At 40.9% G+C, this 20,028-nt stretch overlaps 1 protein-coding gene across 2 annotated transcripts in view; it reads left to right on the top strand.

The window, feature by feature from the left end:
• The window catches only part of LOC6618088 (rho guanine nucleotide exchange factor 10), a 96,959-nt gene that overhangs the window by 26,014 nt on the left and 50,917 nt on the right, over window positions 1-20,028 (top strand). The window lies entirely within an intron of this gene.

Raw genomic sequence — 20,028 nt, 5'->3', positions numbered from 1 at the left:
ATGGCCAAGATGATTAATGGCCGAATATATATTGGACATTATTTAGTCGCTGCTGCGGCTGTTGCTTCTTCTGCCCGCGTGCTGTCAATATGTCGGCACTCTGGACCCCCCTCTCCCCTCTCCCCTCTCCCCTCTCCCCTCTCCCCTCTCCCCTCTCCCCTCTCCCCTCTCCCATGACCGACGAGTGTGTGCGTTTTTTTTTGCCAACTTGGTAACCCTCTTTACTGGCTCCGTGTTGACTTGGCTTAGTTCGGCACACGCGGCCAATTATCGCTGTCAATGCCAATTGAAAGCCATAAATTTTACCCCCTCCTCTTTTTGATTCCTCACTCATCTTGGACAATTGTCGCTGGGGCGCGGGGCGAACGGGGGGCGTGGCTGGGCGCCACGAGATCTACATTTGCCAATTGGTTTTCGGTGTTGACACCATTAAGCCGGGCCGCAACTTGTGGCTGCCACTAGATTTACGACTGCTGGTTGCACACATTGGAGCCTGAAAAGGTTTTTTTCGCAACTATAATGTTATTCATTTCCGTTAAAAAAAATTATGTTTATTCATCGGCTATACATACTTAAATACAAAAACTTTCTTTGTATTGTTTTTAAGTTTAGTATAATATAACATTTTATATTCTAAAAACGTACTCTAATTTTGATTTAGTATTTTAAAGTGAACTCTTATAATTTCATGGTTGTTTTAATAAGTGTCAATTTATTTTGTTGAACTTTTTTGTATCACTTTGAAGCATCATTTTTTGGTGTCGTGTGACTTTTTCGCTGGCATTGTGCAAGCCAATTAAAGCCGCCAAATAGTTGGCCAATTGTCTTAGCCCCTTCTCCCTACCGTCGCCTCATTTAGTTGTTCCACTTTACGTGATGCAAATCACAAAAAATAGCCAAAAAAAAAGGAAAAAAACAAGGAAAATTAAATTAAGTTGCGGCAAAGTCGTCTGTCGTCGCCGGTTGCATGCTGCAGATCACTTGCCTGAGATTAAAGCGGCAAGTATGCGTCAGATACTCGCTGCAAGTACTCCCCCTCAACCCAAACATAACCCCATTTTCCACCAATTGGCCGTCGGCCAGTCACTTGTGCCGCATTGCGCATACGCACCGTTGACCCAGCCGCATTATTTTCGCCTCAGAATCGAAATTGGAATTAGAATCCGAGCGCCTAACTGGGCCAAGCAAGTGCCGATCGATGATTCCCGCTCTCGTTTCCCTCTTTTTTTGATTATTTTTTTTTTTCTCATTGACTTTTTTGTGTGCCCCACTCTGATGCTTAATTAAGTTTTTGTGTTCGACTGTCAGCAACTGGATTGACTTGAAATAGTTGAAAATAAACTGCTAAAAAATGTGCAACAAAATGGACAACAAAAAAAAAAAAATCATGTGGCAGTGCGCGACAAATGTGTCTAACCAAAAAGCGTATGGCCAGCATTTTGTGGCACAAAACGTTTTTGGCACGCATCTGTTGTTGCTTTTTTGCGCAAAGCTGTTGCTTTTCCATCTTAACGTGGCCAAATGCTGAATGCTGATGACAGTGGGCTGCGGCTGCCGTTGTTGGTCAACAACATGATTTATGTCCGAGCCGTGAGCCTGGGCGTGGCCTGGGGCATTTGAGCCGGAAGCAGACGAGCGCCGGACAGATGGACGGATGGCTGGATGGCTGGCTGGATGACTGGATGTCTGGTCAGCAGCTACCAACGATGACAGACAGGCTCCAGACGAGATCCCGCAGCAATATCACACAGCCACAAATTACAATCGAATATTTCATAACAAGGAAGATATAGAACAGTTGATAGAACTTTATGGCAGTCAACGTATTAATTGGCATACAAAAGGAAACTGAAACATAAGTAAATGAAACTTTTCAAATATATTCTTTGGTGGAAATATCCTGCCCTGGCAAAACCTAAAGCTGATTCGCTTATTATTAAATATGTGAAATTATGGCCTTGAGCTTAAGATCTAGTTTCATTTTCCAAGTGCATCCAGATCAGCAGCACATGTAGGAAAATAAGAAGCGAGCCGCAGACAGGCGACCATTTCCTGCTTATTAGAACTGAGATACCACGTTCAGGTTCCTAGTTGGCCTTACTTTGTTGCAGCGCAGCGAATGCAGTCCCTCCAGCGCAAAAGTTAAAGATAATAACTTTAGTCAGGGCTTTCAGATGGATTGCCAGCAGAAAGAAAGGAAAATCGCAGTGAAACAAAGATCCTTTAAAGGCTAAAGCCATTTAATGTCCCTTTTACCTATAAATATTCCATAACATATGCACCTGAGCATACAAGATAGTATAAACGCCAAAGTGCTTGGCATTTAACGAGATCAATAGCTTGGCAGGCAATTATAATAAATACATTCAGCCTGATTAATCGGTAAACGCCCCAAACTAATCTCAATTCCACTTAGCTATCCTTGGCGAGAACATTTACTCGTTACTCTGCTGAAATTTCAACCGGATGAAATCGGTCCACAAAATATTGAGCAGCACACATAACCCATTTATCGGGCCTGCACATAATATAGTGTCTATGTGCATATATTGCATAATTGATTGCGGCTCGTTGTGGGTGGGAGGGGAGTTGGGGGCGAGAATGGAATGTCCATGTAATTGCATGCCAGGTGTCATAAAGCTCTTTGCAATTTGTGCTGCTGGCCCGCCCAAGCCAAAAAACTACATACAGTGGGGCCTCCATAAACTGTACGAGCTGTCCAACAACAAACGCGATTTATGTGTATTTTGTGTGAAGAAAAAGCGATTGCAACATAATTTACTGGGTATTTACATTGGAATATATGTTTGCTGCAAGCTAAAGACATTTTAAATAATTCCAATATTATATGTTAACAAAGAAGAATTAGAGTAATTAAATCAGAGAAATTGCTATAGTCGAGTGAAAGATTTAAATATCCTATGGAATATCGGTAGAAACTGGGGAAAAAATAATAAATATAAGGAAAATGATTACTCTACGAGTAACGGCTATAACTATAAATTGGAATATACATTTATTGAAGTTCTACTTTTTAAAGCAAAAACAATCCCTTTAAAATATTTTAATTTTTATTTTAAATGTTTATAATCGAGAAATGAAAAGAATGAAGACTGTAGTCGAGTGGGTATGTGCGTCGAAGTCGATTTTTCTTGTGGTGGCAAGTTGCACGCTGCAAGTTGCACTTTCGGTTTCGCTCTTGGTTTCGGTGTCGCTGCCCACGCATTGCAGACCCCAACCCCCCTCCCCCCTCACCCTCTCCACTACCTACTCCCCGCTGCACTTCCTTGACGCCCTGACTCTTCCGCCCGCATTCTCAGACGACAACTATGGCAACCGCAACAACCTGGCTGCTGGTGCTCAGTTGTTCAGTTGGTCAGTGCGGCGTTTTTGTACCGAGTTGCTATTATTGTCGCCCAGGCAAATTCGCTTTTAATGAGAAACCAAAAAGCGCAGCCGCCGCCGACGCTCGCAATTTGCCTGCGCTTGCAGTTCGCAGTTTCAGTTGTTGTTGCCATTAAAACATAAATTTCCATGAATTAACAACAGAAACAGCAGCTCCCGACAGCAGTTTTGCAGTCGGTTCCACTTTGGTTCCTTTATTATGCCATTGCCATACCCTTTGCTAGAGTTAACCGTCACTTTAACGAGAGGTTTGCAAATAAAACTGCAGGTGATTCTCTTGTAGCCAATATAGAATTCTCAAGTTATTTCAAGACAATTCAATAATGACCATAACGGATGGTTAAATATTAAGAGATATTTAATGAAATTCATTGCAAAGACTTACGGTTGTTTTTGATTAATTACCCATCACTAAATATTTGGAGAGGGTACTCAATAGACTGCACGTTTTGAGGTCTAACCTTTACTTATTTCTCTTATTTGTTTTGTATGTGCGTCATGGCAGAAAAAAGCAAAACCGAACTGAAGGCATGGGCCAGGTATAGCAAAATGTAGAAAGCTCAAACAACAAAGGAGTGCAAACAAAACAAACAAAATGCAAAAACAAAGTGGAAGGATCTGCACAAAAAGAAAATTGAAGAATAGCTCAAGCACAATGAAGCCAACAAATTACTGAAGCAGGGCAATGTCAAGGAAAAAGTAAAAGCGAAAATTTAAATAATACAAATTTACTCAGAATGTGCAGGAAATTTATTTAAAATTCGCTTACAAATTTAGCGAGAAAAGAAAAATGCTACAAGAATGTTTTTAATATTTTTATATTAGTTTGCAACAAAGAACAAGTTGTAATTCAATACATTTTAATAAGTTAATTATTGTATATATAGTTTTAAAGCTACCCATTTGCATCTGAAAATCTTTGTGAGTTTTTCCTTGTCGCACGTGCTTGCCACTTCGTGCTTCATTGTGCATTTTTTCAATCATACCGGAAATCTCATTCAAATAGACGGTAAATTCCGAAAGTTTAATGTCCTTTAACCTGCGAAAATTCTTGAACCATTTGCCCTGCGTTTATTGTTTACCAAAATACGGTTCTCAAAACGCATTAATTTTATTTTGTTTAATTCGATTGGCCGCATTTGTTTTCGTTGGCTTCTCTTAATCGATATTGCAACCAATCGATGATGGATTCCAGCTGCTCGTGCCTTACTCGCTCATATGCAGATTAATGCCTTTGAACTTGGACGTGTGTTCTTTAATCCCCAATCCGAACCCCTTTTAATCGCTCAAGTTCTGCTTCCCTCTTCAGAGTTGTTTTTTATTTTTTTTGCATCTTGTTTTTGAAACGCGTCAAAAGCACGCCTGTAACACAATCTTTTCTGAATCGCGAGACGCGGTGGATCGGTGTCGGGGATTTGGTTTTTTAGTTTTTTATTTCTCCTCGGGGTTCGCTGTTCTTGAAAGCTGTGCCCACTTGTGCCAGTGATTCAGATCCAGATTCGGATTCAGATCCAGATTTAAATACAGACCCAGACAGCTGCTACTGTGCTGATTTTTTTAGGGAACTGTAATGGTCGCATTGATAGGACTGCTTTTATATTAAGGTTTTCTCACATACATTAATTAAATTAATTTAAGAACTTAACTAACTATGCTTTGTTGTGGCGAAAACTTAAACTTAATCGCAAACGCAATACATTTCCTTGAATTCTAAAAATACCAATTCTATTTAATCACCGCTATCAAATGCGCAAATGAAGTGCCCAAGCTTTCGCCAGTGGCCAGGGCTTACCAGAATTTGTAAGTAGCTTTAGCCAGAAACTGAAATTAATCCTGAATGCAGGATTTATCCAGATGCAGCAATACCTTTTGTTATACGGCAAGCATATTCTTACTTCATTTTCGGTCATATTTTTGTCGCTTGTTGGGTTAAAAAAAATAAAAAATGGCAAATACTCAGGCATACAAAATTGCGGCACACATCAGAGTTGGCCGAAACGGGAAATTATTTTCCGAACGCCGACTTAAAATCCAGCTCACATGTTTGAGGGCTTAAAAGTCGAAAAGCTTGCCAAAAAATTCCTGGAAAAAAAAACACACAAAAATACGATTCGAAGGGCGTAATCAGATGGCATGAAATGCGATTTGCCAGAGGAGAATTTCGCCTTTGTCCTGTCTGAATTGTTTTGTTTGCTCCGCTCCTCCGTTCGGTGGCCAAAAATAGAACGTAATTAAGAGCAGAAAATTTCACTTTTGCGTTTCCATTGAAAGTGCCCATAGAATTTCCCGACTGCTCAAACAGCTCAAAGTGCAGGCAACACGAATGATATATGCGCCAACTCACTTACATCTACGCAAATATGAATATGAATTTTCCATTGCTCAAGACGACTGTATGAGTGTATGTGGCAAGTATATATGTGTGTGTGTGTCTCAATGGCGAAGGGAACAATAACTCGAGCGCAAAGTTCAGGGTGTTAAAACACCGACAGCTAGATGCCCTAAAATAGGAATCACTAAAGGTTTAACGTTAATATAAAGGTATGTAATGGATAAATGTTATGCGTTCAACATATATCCTTGCATACTTTTAAGCATCTGTGTGGTTTTAAAAATGTATTGATTTCCATTGCACGCTCGTTAATGATATTAGTTAAACAAACATATATATATTTCTGATATTTATAGACTATGTAAAAGTCAATTTTCGGAGTTTACTCCATTTCATCATATTTTGTTGCATACTTTTAAGCAGCTATGTGGTTCTGAATCATTGCTAATTTTGCCATTAATGATTTTTGCCCATTTGGCATCATTTTCGCATCTAAGCAGATTCTTTGCACTGTAACTAAGAGAACGCCTCAGAAGAAAAGTGTATGCAACTAAATCCTTTGGGCCTCCTCGTTCCGAGAATGCAAACCCTGATGAATATTTCCCCTCCCCGCTTCTGATTGCTGAAAAAACCCCCTTTCCACCGGGGACTTACCCATCCTCACTCTCGAAATCGCCTCACAATAATTGAGAGCACGCGCACCGGATTACACGAAATTATTTCATTGCAGGACCCGCACGAGGGTTGCATTTGCATCGGGACTTTTTTCCGAGGGGTAACTGAGAAATTAAGGGGGTTGGAAAAGTCAAAAAGGGTAAATCTGGCAGGCCATATATCTGCGGTTTGGCTGCACGAAATATGGGTTTTCAACTGAACAGATTGATTTCCGCACACGGCACCCCCGAAATTTTCGCCAAATATTGATATCACTACTGTAAACATCGATATCCCAGCGATGGCCCATAAATAATAATACATTTAACGATTTCCGAACCGGGACTTGTGTTTACCAGGAAATTGTTATTGTTATTGCTTGGGCACCCATAAAGTGTGAATGCGCAAAAATATGCCAGATACAAGGGATATTTCTCCTTTAGCTGGGAATTAGCTTTCCGATTTTTAAACATCATGAATCACCATCTGCTAGAAAAGAAAACTTAGACTGCAAAGATGTTCAAACAGTTGTGTCGAAAATTATACAATTCAACTAGCAAAAATATATAGATAAACTTATTTTTCATTAAATGCGATACATAAGGTTACATGCCTGTTGTACCACACTTTGTTCATATTTCTCCGCACTATCAAAAGGTGGTCTTGATTTTCTCACAGTATTTTCCCGACACTATCGAACCGACCGAGCTGATCACACTCAAGTTTCAAGCGCTTTCCTGCTTACGTTTTTTTTTATTGATGCTGCGCGTTGATTTTCAATCGAAAGATGAAATTAATTGTCTCCTTTTACCTGTGCGGCAGCCACACACGTTGGTTTCAGGCTGGCCACCCAGGTGTTAAGTCCCCGCCCCTCCGGCTTTTCAATCGCCCGCACCTTAACCCTCAGTTGGGTGTAGATGTAACCCTAGACGGGCCAACAATCAACCATCTTAGCCTAAGCCAAGTTCCGTTAAAACAACAACCCGAACTCAAAATATATAATGTAAGTTGAAGAACTGAGGCAGAGTTGTCATTGCTCAATGTGAAGCAGATTTTCCGAATCGTTGATTGTATTACGAGCAGCTGTCGACATTTAAGTGAGATATCCCCCACCCAAATATCCGTATATCACAATCGGCTTACTTTGGCTTTGAGCAATTACGGTGGATCTAAAAATGGAAGCTAATCTAGCAAAGTATTAAGCAAATATCTATCACTATATCTTTTCCGATGATCTTGGATATAAGCTAATCTTGCATTTTCATATTTTTCTTTCCTCTGACATGGCATCTTATTGAGACTTCCCTTGACTGCCAGGCAACTTCACTGAACGCAAAATTTCCCAGATGGTCTGCATACTTTTCGAGATCACTGTGGTCGATCAATGCTCTTCACACTGTCCGTTGACCGTCAGGACCAATTAGTTAACATGAACAATTTCACGCCTCGTTAGGAGATGATAAAGACCCAGATGAAAGGGGCAGTCTCTACGAGTATAGGAGAGTATCGATGAAATGAGGGAAAATGAGGGTGAGGAGGGATCTGGAGAGACGGGTCTAAGTTGGTCAATGGATCGGTGGATGAGCCCGGCTTGCGTGCTTCAAAGACATTTCGAGTTCGGTATTGCCCATCGCTTTGATCTCTAATTAATCGAACATTTTCAGCGAAATTTTCACCATTAGAATATTTTGTTTATCGATACGGCGAAGAGGAAGACGTTCAAGATTTTCCAGACCCCAGGAATTTGTTTGGATTATATTGGGTACCTATAAATATATGTATATAACTTTTTTTCACATGATCTGCTCGCATCTCTGTCTGGCTTTATAAGTTTTGTGCATTGCTGTTTTTGGATTTTCCTCGACCTTCTCTTTTACCTTTTATTTTTGCCTTGGGCAAAGAAAATGTTTTTGTTTTGGCCAGTTTTTGTTGTGTTGCCAATTTGGCGATTTGAATGTCAGATACTCTCGGACATGAACGATGCATACTCATAATTTTGTTTTGTGTTGTTTTTTTCCCCTCCCCCTTACGAGTTTTTCTCATTCGACCAAGAGGAGAGTGAGATTTATCTAAGTTTTCAATACCGCGGGCCGCGAAAAGCAACCGAAGTTGGCTTGATAAGTTGTCGTCACTGCGGCAATTGGCTTTGTTGCTGTTGCTGTTTGGCTTGTTGATAGGTAATTTACATAATTACCGCAAGGCGTGTCGGCCGACAATTGCATGTGGCACCTACCGCCCCTTGGCCTCCTCCTCCGCCCCCTTCCGGAGAACAGAAATCAGAAATCATCCAGACCACAGCAACACAGAGCTGATAAGCCGGAGCCACCAGCCAACCTGCTGTGACACCGCCGAGCAAACAAACGGCGAAAAAAGGGGTCGCGAAAGGGAGTCGACTGTGTCACACCGCGCAGAATGGATATTGCTTTGTTTGTTCGGCTGGTCACACTTCTATATGTGATGCTTTCTTTCAGTATGAGCTTGCAGGTTGCGGAAAAAAGCTATATGACATCTAAGGTGTAAACATAATATGGACTGTAGCTTTCTTACATATAATTTTAAACTTTGCTCGCTTCAGTCGCTTCGAACTGATACACCCCAGCCGCTATCCAACCAATGAGCAGCCGACCGAGGCATAACTATGCGGAACTGAACAGGCATTGCAAAAGGGCGCGCAGGGGCCTGTCTGGGGGCGCATTGAACTTTAGCAGAAAACGAGCAGCAGGCAAAATCAAAGCGCGCCAGCGACGAGAAAAGAAGAAATCTGCGGACCGTCTGCGGGTCGGTCACTGCCATCCATCCCCATATATACTTGCAACCTCCATCCTCAGATCGGCAATCTCTATCCACCGTCTTCACTGCCAAATGCCAAATGCTGTATCCAACTCGGTCCCAGTTGGTGCGTGCATTATTATGCATGTGGGGATATACATAGATGTGGAGGCATTTGTACACAAGGAGAAAATTAGCATGCTTCGCTGGCAGAATTGGTCACACTGAATAGGTACGCAAGGTGCAGTGTGACCTTGCCATCTGGGGAAATACGTTTAAAATTTGGATGTCGTGGTAGGGAATGTATTAAAAATGAGAGAGGGAGTAAACTAGAAATGCAACAAATTAATTTCATATAAAAAGTATTGCAACATTCCCTTAAAATTCGTCTAACTGTATCTGCAAATATGTGGGGAAGAGGGTATGGGATGAATACTGTTCTTGATGTCGCCTGTTTTCCCATAATTATTATTTTTATTCTCGATGCTACGCTGGATTGTTAATTCCTCGCCCAGGAGCTGTCAGCACTTGCGAATGTACTGCATTCTTGTGCTCCCCTTAAAATTTCATTCGCATGTACATTAAATTTGCTAGCTTAGTATTTTGATTTATGGAACAAATCATTTGGGCATGAACAAAAGCTTATAAATAAATACAATTCGAAAGCAGTTCTAAAATTCAAAGGCAATTTACTGATTTAAGAATGGCTATATACATATTTCTCCTTAATTTGTTTACTTTGGCGCCCCGTAATAATTTATGGACTCACGCGGTACACTTTAGTGCTATGAAATTATTGGCACTATATGCAGATAACCGATTTGGCTATTGAAATAATGTTCTCATGTGATTAAAATTAAAATTGAACTAGTGTGATTGGCAGTGGAATATCCCATGAGGTAATTGGCCATCGTTTAGTGCATCATGATGATTTGCCCCATTGACTCCCATGTGTCATCCGTCGATACTCAGAATCTGTCCCGTGAATCATCCTACGCTTGCAGCAAATAAGCTCCCCAATTGGCTGAATCAAATGCTGTTATCAGTGGCAGGAACTGAATCCTGCGTCGTTTGCCCGATTTTGGATTCCGTGCAGCAGGCGGCAAAGCGGGTGATATCAGCATGAAACGTGTCTCGACAACGTGTGTGTGCTCTTCGTGTCCATGTGGCCAGAATAGGTCGTTGCACTGCGAGAAATAATCTAAAAAGGATTTAAATAATAACTATATTATATGCAAATTTCTAACAGTATAATCGCTAAGTTATTATAAGTATACGTAGCCAAAAGATTAAAGAAGCTTATTTAACAGGTATCCTCATTAAAGAAAGTATCTTTAAAGATGCATTACCACTTAGTAACTTTAAGTTCAAGCACTTTTTTTAATTAAAGGTCATAGTCTAGATCTAGTTTCTGTTTTGTGCAGTGCATAGTTGTTTTTCATTTATTGCGTAAAAGAGCAATTTGTCGTTGTTTATTGTGCGCTTATTATTTCATTGACATTGCCACAGCAGCCGCAATATTTGTTTCGGATTTTTGCATTGTCCCCTGGACGGCACAACAGCCCACCGCACAGTGCCCCACCCATTAGACGCCCACTACCCACCGCCCACTGCCCCGCCCACATTTCGGCAGATACCGACCGCTGGGTAGTAGAATCAAAATGAAACACGAGCTTTTAATTGAATTGACTTCATGTTATCCGGCGGGCGACGTTGAAGTTCGCCTTCGGTTCGGAAACTGAGAAACTGGGCAACTAGGGAAACTGGGAAACTGAGAAGGAACAAGCTGGGCCAGTGGGTTTTTCCTCCAGGAAACGAAGGAGACGTCCAGAGATTTTCCGGCTTAGTGGTAGACTTACACGTGAATGCCGAGCGCTGTCTTGTCTTCGGCTATCCGGGCGTTTTTCTTCAGATGCGTCCACGTGCCTGGAAAATTTGCCATTTCCTCTGGTTTTTCCACCGCTCGTTAGTTTAAGCCACTTGCCATTTAAATTGTCAGGCATCAACAGGTTAGCACAGACAGGAAAAGCGATTCAAAAGCTGACTGCGAATGCAATAGGCAGCCTAAGCTCTGTACTTGGAAAATGGATGTGGGTGGTGGTAAACTGTTCTAAGGAATACAGTGCTTTGTTCCGTTTTAAGGGAAACTTCTGGAACTGAATCCTTAAGGTACACACATATGTTTTCCACAGAATACATATTAGTTGGATATATTTTCGTTTTCCTGCTCTAATTATGCATATAGTACATATATTATTTAATGGTCGTGCTCCTATTCATTCAAATTCCATTGGGAGAATGCCCATTCTGTTTTTATTTATTTCCATTAACCCAATTATTTGGTATTTCATGTGCCGGCAATTACCAAAAATATTGCAACATTTTCAAGCGGCCAGACGGCGGCGCCTGTTTTCAGATCCCCATGCCCTATATCTTGCACCTCCAACAAAACTCCACTCCACTCCACTCCACTCGATTTTGTTCCCGGTTTTCTGGTTTTCTTCTTTTCTGGAGCTGGATAATGATTTCGCAAGCGCTTTTAATGGGATTTCTGATATTGATCAGATGCTCTGCGGATGAGATTTTCTGGCAGGCTGACCCATTTAAAAAGTGGAGCACTCGCACACCTTGCCCGCGGGAATGGGAATAGGGAATCGGCTAGTGGCAATGGGGATTCCCCGGGGATTTACGGGGGGGTATCCATTGGCCAGACATTACATAATCCAGAGAGCAGCAATTAAACGCCGATACTTTCCGTACCGCACATCGATTTTTGTTATCTTAATGAGCAAAGCTACTTAAGCTTAATGTGGAAAATATTTGGGTTACTCCATCTCCATTGTCTGGAGATCGGTTTCCACTGCATATAGAAATATATATATATATGTTTTCCTCTTTTTTCGCTTGTGCATCTTAATTGGCCCATTAGAATATGAATGGAAGAGTTTTTTGGTGGCAGGGGCAGGGGGACTTCTGGCCGCATTGTGCTCATTATTATGTATTATGTATTATGATTATGTATGGATTTCATTTGTTGTCATTGTCTGCTCTAGTCTCTGCGTTCTCCAGTTGCCTAGTTCTCCGATTCTCCGATTCTCCCCATGTGGATTATTCCCGGGAAAGGTGTGAAAAGAGAGTCGTGCGGAGGACAATGCCGGCAAATCGACGAGGAGGTGGTGGGAGGTCTAGTCTGGTCTAGAGTGGTCTGGCCTGGCCTGGTCGCTAATGAAGGTACTGTGTGCCCTCGTCAGGGTCTCGGCGGAATTAACACCTACAAGCCGGGAAAGAAAAGAGGGAATCAAGCTGCGAGATGAATGGGTTCTGCCAGCGTTAGTGGAGCATCTAATAAATGGCCACAAATGCAGGTGGGAGACACTTGAATATTATGCATTGGTAAAAGTCAGTTGGATTTCCATTTGGCTAACTGGTTATGTGGTTATGTTATTCTAAAAGCTAATAATAACAAAGCCAAGCAAGATGAGGGCAAACGTAATGTTAATAATTGCACTGTATTATCCGATTTCTAACTTTTAGCCACGAGCTACTGATAGTTATAGGCCAATCCATATCTGGTCTGCGCCACTCGACTTTCATCAGCGTTTTATTAATGACAATTAAACGAAATTAAAATGCGGCCACATTTGAAGTCCGGAAAGAGCTGAAAGGCCACAGTATCGAGGGCGCCAGTTAACGCAGAGATCTATGGATCTATGGATCTTAATTGAATTAGATCTGCGGATCCATCGCTGCATCTCCATGTCCAATGGAATTCGAATTGCATTTTCCCCACGCTCAGTGGCCGTCTCTGTAATATTTTTGAATTTTCCTTCATTTCTTATTATTATTTTCTTTTTTTTTTTTTGGTTCGGTTCCGTTCTGATCTTCGCGCTTCTAGCAATTTGTGGTGTGTGTTTTGGTGCCGGGAAAACAAACAATCCAGCCCGAAAACAAATTTTCATTAAGCGAAGGCAAGGCAAGAAAAGCAATTCCGTTTCAAAAACGTATCAATGGGTAACGCGTTCCATTCGGCTTCGTACTCAAACTTTTTACACTGAACAAAACAGTGATTACACTAATGAATTGGTACATTAGCTATGTTGTTTGAAGCTAAAGAACTGTATAAGCCCATAAGCTTATTAGATAAATCAATATTTTCATAAATAAATCACATTTTTTCCCTGTGCATCCATTTCAGCTCATGCAATGCAAACTCATATTGGTCGAGTGGATGCGAGACTTTTCCATCGATCGATTCTCATTTAATTGCATTCGATTTCCTGTTGATGCGATCAGCAGATCATTTTAATTCTTGATCGATTTTTCTAAGGATAGCTGCATACTAAGAATCAAGGCCTTGAAAAATCATCAAGTTTTAAACGTGAAGGATCATAATGGCCTGCAAGTTATTACCAATTTGATGATAACTATTGAATGGTGCCATTAACTTCTTTTTTCAAGGTTTCACAATTCCATAGACAACGTCTTAGCGCCTTTATCAATTAACGATTATTTTCACTTTCGCTCACGACTTGGAAAGCTTATGCCGATGGATCAGCCCCTACCCCTTTTCCATTTCCAATATCCATACATATTTATAACACTTTTCATATGAATTGTAAAAACAGAGACGATTTCTGGGAAAACCCCGTTAAAAATGCATAAAATCAAATCAAACATTCTGGGACAACTTAGCATTCGACGAGTAATAGTAATAACAATGCTCATAATAAGGTCAGATCTGTTTGGGTTCGAGGAGGAAGAGGAACATCATTTCTTAGAGTGGGGCGGCGATAAGAACAGCGCTCTGTGTGGCGTCGTGAAGTGGGCCAAAGAGTTTCAAAGTGCTCCAAAGTGTTCCAAAATGATCCAGAGTGATCTGAAGTGAAGTGGTGACCCCAACGACTTCATTATGCAAATGCAGGCCCGGCACTTCAATCATTTCATTTGCCCATAATTATAACACGGTGCCTGCCATTCTCTTCGGCCGAAAAGAAGTCGAACAAACAAAAGAATAACTGCTGGTGTTCTACAGACGCTGAGGTACCTGGTACACTACCCTAGGAATTTATTCAGACATTTTCAAGTTTGCCACTTAATTCCACTTAAAAATCAGAAACTTATAGTTGATAATAAGGTCACTTGTGGGTAATTTTTTGGTAAGCTATCGAAAACTTGGAAATAGACCCACTTAGTATAACCCATTCGTCCGAAGATACCCTCTTTTTTTAAATGAGAGAAAATCATTTAAAACCTAACCGCGTTAATAAGCGGACATCAAAGTCCCCCACCCTTGTGGATCACAGTTTTCATGGGTTTTTAATTAGCGTTCGATTCGAAAAGTAAGGTGACATATCTCCCGACAGTTTCCCCAACTTCCTTAGGCCAATTAATTGAATATTTTATGCGTGAGTCTAGAAGCATTTTTTATGGCCCACTTGATGGCCGTGTTGAAAGTTTTGGGGCGGGGTCTTTGAGAGACCATCCATCCATTGGTTACCAGCCCGCATAAACCTTTGCCGCTTACAGAACCTTTGGAATTTCCCTGTGTGTGGTCATTTCTGAAATATAGGGATCCTCGTCTGTCCCTGGACCTTTGTCAGGTTTTGAGGCGAAAAAAAATAAAAATAAAATAAACGATAGAGTGGGGAATATTGCATTAATGCAGACCTCAGCCCGAAGGAACAGAGTTCTTATTCTTCTCTTTTTGCACAGATTTCATGCATATTTATGTTGGATGCATCAGCGGATTTCAGGAGGGGAACTCTGAAATGGGTTGACAAGTGGGCCGCCTGTTTTTTGTTTTTTTCCGGCTCTCGGTGGGCCATTTGATGGCCAATTGACAGCTGATGCGGTGCGGATCATTAATCACAGCCGAAAGGAATCCGCTTTGATGTTGCTCTTTTTTCTGCGAGACTCGAGGCTAAATTATAGTAAATGTATAAAAGGGTCAGCAGAAGGATTCGATTGGAATAGGCACACAAATCGCAATAAAAATGAGGAAATACGTGATTGGAAAACACAATTAAAGCACAAATATCGTTAAAATTCAGCTCGTTTCGTAATCGTCTTTCCTTTGATTGAATGCATTTTGATTTTAACAGTTAGTAAACTAGTTAATCTCTCATCCGTTTGCGTATAAAAACCTATTTGCCTAAAATTTGTAATTACCTTCCCCAAGTCGTCAATGTCGAAGGGCCTTAAATCCAATGACATCTGAAGTTCCTTTCAGCACCATTTTCATTTCAATTTTCATTTCAATTTCCCCGACGCATTTCCCATAGTTTCGTATCTAGTTTACATGTCTTCCCAACCAACCTGCCCCGTGTTTACTCCGTCGATTATAATCGTGGCAAATCATGAGGTCCTGGAGGTCCTGGTCCCTAACACGTGCAGCGCCCCTCGCTTTCTTCGCCTACCCCAAATGCTGGATTATGACGCATTTCTAGTGTTATCATCTGCGGACTCTCCGTCCTGTCAGCTAAGCTTTGTTTTTGCCTTGATTTATCTGCGGTTAGCCGGCAAAAGGGGTTTATTCCGATAAGTAATAACCGACATTCCCGAGGGTCGTTTTCCTTTACACTCATTTTCACACGGGCTTATTTCCATCCCCTGCGCAATTGAGAAATGACTTGTAAATTTTCTAATTACGAAATCATTTTCCTTCGTCGTCGTTGGTAACATCGCGTCTCCTACCTGATGTATAGTATATACTATACCTTCTACCTTTTTGGCGGTGAGTCGTTTGAAGACCTGGAAGGAGCAGGGGGTAGGCAGGTGGGGGAGGGGGGAGCAGGACCGGCGAGAAACCTGTTTGATTTGTCTTAATTTCTTCCACCAGCCGAAAATTTCATTGCGCCTGTGGCGTTATCGTTTAAGTATTTGAGTGCACTGAAATTGTTTATATGCTCAGAATGTTTCACTATTTTAGGGCAAACAAAACTGCTTCAAAGGGTATGAGGGTATGAGCAACATATATACATACATATATGCTGTAATATTTCATATTGTAATACATAATATTTTCCTGTGCATTTTTGAACGAGCGCCCCCTACAGTGCCACGCCCCTTTTTCGTCGGAGGTTCACTATCAGCGCCGGTTCATCAGCATGTGAGCCTGTCTAAGCCTCTTTACCCTCAATGCCCTTCAAACCTCTGTTCCTCCAACCTTTCTTTCGATCGCTTGCTACCCTGTAAAAGGAATTTCGAGGATAATATATCTCAGATTAAAATACATTTTTTATTGGCATTCAGTTTACTACAAATACAGTGTATTCTTAGAATATCTACTACAAAGTACAACATTTTGAAACTGTTTACAGGGTATATTGTAGATACATAGCTTCCTATTCCCTCTTGTTTTCAATTTATTTATATACGTATAGTACTAAAAAACAAAAAAGAAAAGAAAAACCACGCAACAACACAGGGCACAACAAAACATATAAAACACAACGATGGATGTTCTTTACCTGTTCCAGAGTTGTCGTTCTTGTGGCTGTGTTTTTTATCATAATCATTTGTGAACTGAAGCTGTCTCTCAGTCGGCCATCCGTCGTTGTACCCATTGTTTTGTGTTTGGTGTGGGGTATATTACACACCCAGATTCTAAAATTTAATCTTGTATTTCCATCTATATGGAGTTGAAATAAACTGAACTGCAAAATTAGATATTATTCAGTTATAAAAATAAAGGATAAAAAATGAATAACATCGCTGACTACAGGCTGACTTAGGTATCTTTTAGTCGAAATTTTCAGCCAAAGAACAGTTAGTGCGTTTTTTACTTTATTTTGGCCCTCTGCTGTCCGATGCGTATCTGTATCTCAAAGATACTCGCATCCGTATCTGTGTGGGTCTGCCTGCATGAATGATTTCTGCTTGGCAACTTCAAGTGCGACTGCTCCGGCTGCTGCTGCTGCTTCTGTCTGTTGGTAATCATAATTATCTTTAATTTTAACAGCCAGCCGACGGGGTGGACGAGAAGTGAAGATCAAACTATAGGAAAAAGGAAAAACTAAAAGCGAAATTACATGAATGAACGAACGCGCGAGATGTAAAAATGTGTGTGTGTGTGTGTGAGTTATCTCCATGATTTCTGTCTCTATACGTCAGGTGAATCCGTAGAAGCAGCAGTACTTGCTAAGTACATATTTACCTGGATCTCTGGGGCCACGACAATGCAGGTGCATTCATTGCCGGGCTGAAAGCTCTAATCATGTTATCACTGCGCACACAACAAACATACGCCCCGTGGTCCCGACTGTTTGCAACCGAATACAAAGAACTATGTGCCCCGTTTAAGGGGAATAGCTGTGGGACTTAAGTTCCTTTAACTAGTCAGCAAGCTCTCGAGTAAACGAAGGGGAGGCTATTGAATACCAATTGCGCTAACCCATTGCATTATCGAATTTAAAACATATTATCAAAGGATACAAATATTTTACCTTTACAAAGACCATGTTATTAAAATCATTCATTAGTAAAGTAACGAAAGCAACTACACTTGTTAATGTAAAACCTATTTTCACAGCATACGTTTTCAATTCCACTACGAACCTGTCCGTCCAGTGCCTTATCTGACACTCATCAAACACATCAAAGGGAACATGTTTCGAAATCGTAGTAACAGGCGCACAGAATCGGCGAATAGCAATCACACGGTTACTATGCTTAGGACAAGTGCAAAATTTTGGCAAACATGCGCAGAACATTAACGGAAGCTAAAATGAGGGGCCTTTCTCATTTCAATACACCAAAAGAAAATAGTCTGAAACAAGTCAAGTACCTTGTTCGACGATGTAAATCGTAACAGCAGTCACAAGAAAACCTCTGTTACGTAACATATGTAAGGTATTTTAAATGAATTCGTTATTTATATTTCTCATTTACCGTTTCTTGCGGTGTACATGCACTTGTGTGGGTGGCTGCATCTGTTGAGTGTGAGGCAATAATTCGCGACGCGACTGTACGCAACTGTTGCATTTTGCACTTGAGTTTTCATTTGCCTCGTCTGTCAACGCCTTGTGGCTATTATTTTTTTGGCTTATGCTCCCTATATGCACGAACATATATTTCTGTAGGTGCTTGCTTGGTTTGTTTATTTTGTTGTGTACTGGCCGCAATTGAGAATTTCTGTGGAAAATAGGAACAGAAACAGGAACAATGGACGAGAAAGGGACGGAGCGAACTTCAAGTGCAGCGACAGTTTAGCAAAGAAAACAAAGCGAAAATAGAAGGCGGGGGTGTGGCAAACCGATGCCAAAGAAGAAGAGCAATAAGAGTGAATGATGAAGAAGGGACTGAAGAGCAACGGCGACAAAACAACAACAGATGCAGCAATTTCCGGTGCTATTGTTCTCAATCGGCTAACGCCATCTCCTCTCCCTTTTCCTCTGCCGCACTTCCCGCCTCGTTTCCATCTCTATCTCTGTCTGCTGGTGCAGTTTTTTTTTTTGCGCAGACGCGACTGTTTTGTGGGCTCTTCTTGCACATGCGGGTGCGTCATGCAAAATAGCGGTGGTTCGAGGGAAGGAAAAGAGATGTGCATATCGGCCATCTTACCTCTCCCTTTAACTCATACAGAGTGCAGCGGTTGCGTCTGCGCCGTTAAAAATATCAAAATAAGAGGGGAACTTAGCAAATATCCTGACAGATCCTTTTGGACCATTTTATGACCTCACACTTCCAACAAAATTGACAGGAAGTAGTATCTTTGGTATGACTAACACCTTTAAATTATTTAAAAACAACTTAACTTTGCTGTGAAAAAGTGAAAATGTGTTAAAATGATGTATGGAAACAGAATCAAATCACAGGATAAATCTTATTAGTGAATATTTTCTGAGAAGTCCCACAATAGCGAGAAAAGTACACATCCCACTTGCTAATGGTTGGGATATGTACAATATGTATAAGTATAATAAATACTAAATTTGCAGAATATCTGGTAAACTTCGGGAGAAAATCCAGAACATGTACGTATATAAATTCACACAATGGGAAGTAAATTGGTGGTTTTCTGGCGATTCCGCGAACTAACTATTATGTTATTACCTCCCACCCCTTTACCATCATCACCAAGAAGAATTTCATTCATAAAACCAGGCACCTACAGTGGCGTCCAACGTAGCCGACACAAGTAAAAAATATCCCGGAAAGTATAGGAAAAACTTTGTGACCATCAATAGACCTCTTATTATTGTTTAACGATGGTAGCAGTTGTGAACAACGTATTGGATTTAAGGAGTTCAGAACATTATATAGGTAAATATTTGTAGCAATAGCAGGGAGTAACCATTTGCTGGCGCGCACTGTATGCGGTGAGCGAGAGAGCACGAGAGTGAAAAGCGCAGTGTTGTGTATTTGGCTTTTTTATGACCAAATTCGATACCGCGAAACAAACACAACTGGTCATTTCATAATAAATTTTATTCGTACATCTTATTATTGAAACTTTTGTGCAGCTTATTCATTTTAAATTCATTATCATGCTTTCGAAGATCCGTCTTTGATTAAGTTAAATTTATTATGTCGTCCTCCGAACATTGTTCCATAATCATAATCAAAAACGAATTCTAGGGGTTATAAAAACAATATACAATGTATAACAACAATTTCCATCTGGCCTTAAAGCTCATCGACAGTTATAAAAATATATTATCCACAACTATTGGTAAATGTGCTCAAACAATACTGGTTGTAGGTTATTTACTTGCAAGAGCCCAGCTTTAGCTATTTTCAAGCTGCTCTCCCAGAATCCTAGCTACTTGTTGCCTCTGCGAGCGCGCATCTCTGGCGAGAGAGCGTGAAAGAGAGCCGTGCGGCGTGAGACCGTTGGTGTCTGTTTTGCGTTTTCTGTTGCTTTCGAA

Source organism: Drosophila sechellia, chromosome X, assembly GCF_004382195.2.
Source record: "Drosophila sechellia strain sech25 chromosome X, ASM438219v1, whole genome shotgun sequence".
NCBI lineage: Eukaryota > Metazoa > Arthropoda > Insecta > Diptera > Drosophilidae > Drosophila > Drosophila sechellia.
This window is presented reverse-complemented; position numbering and strand designations above follow the sequence as displayed.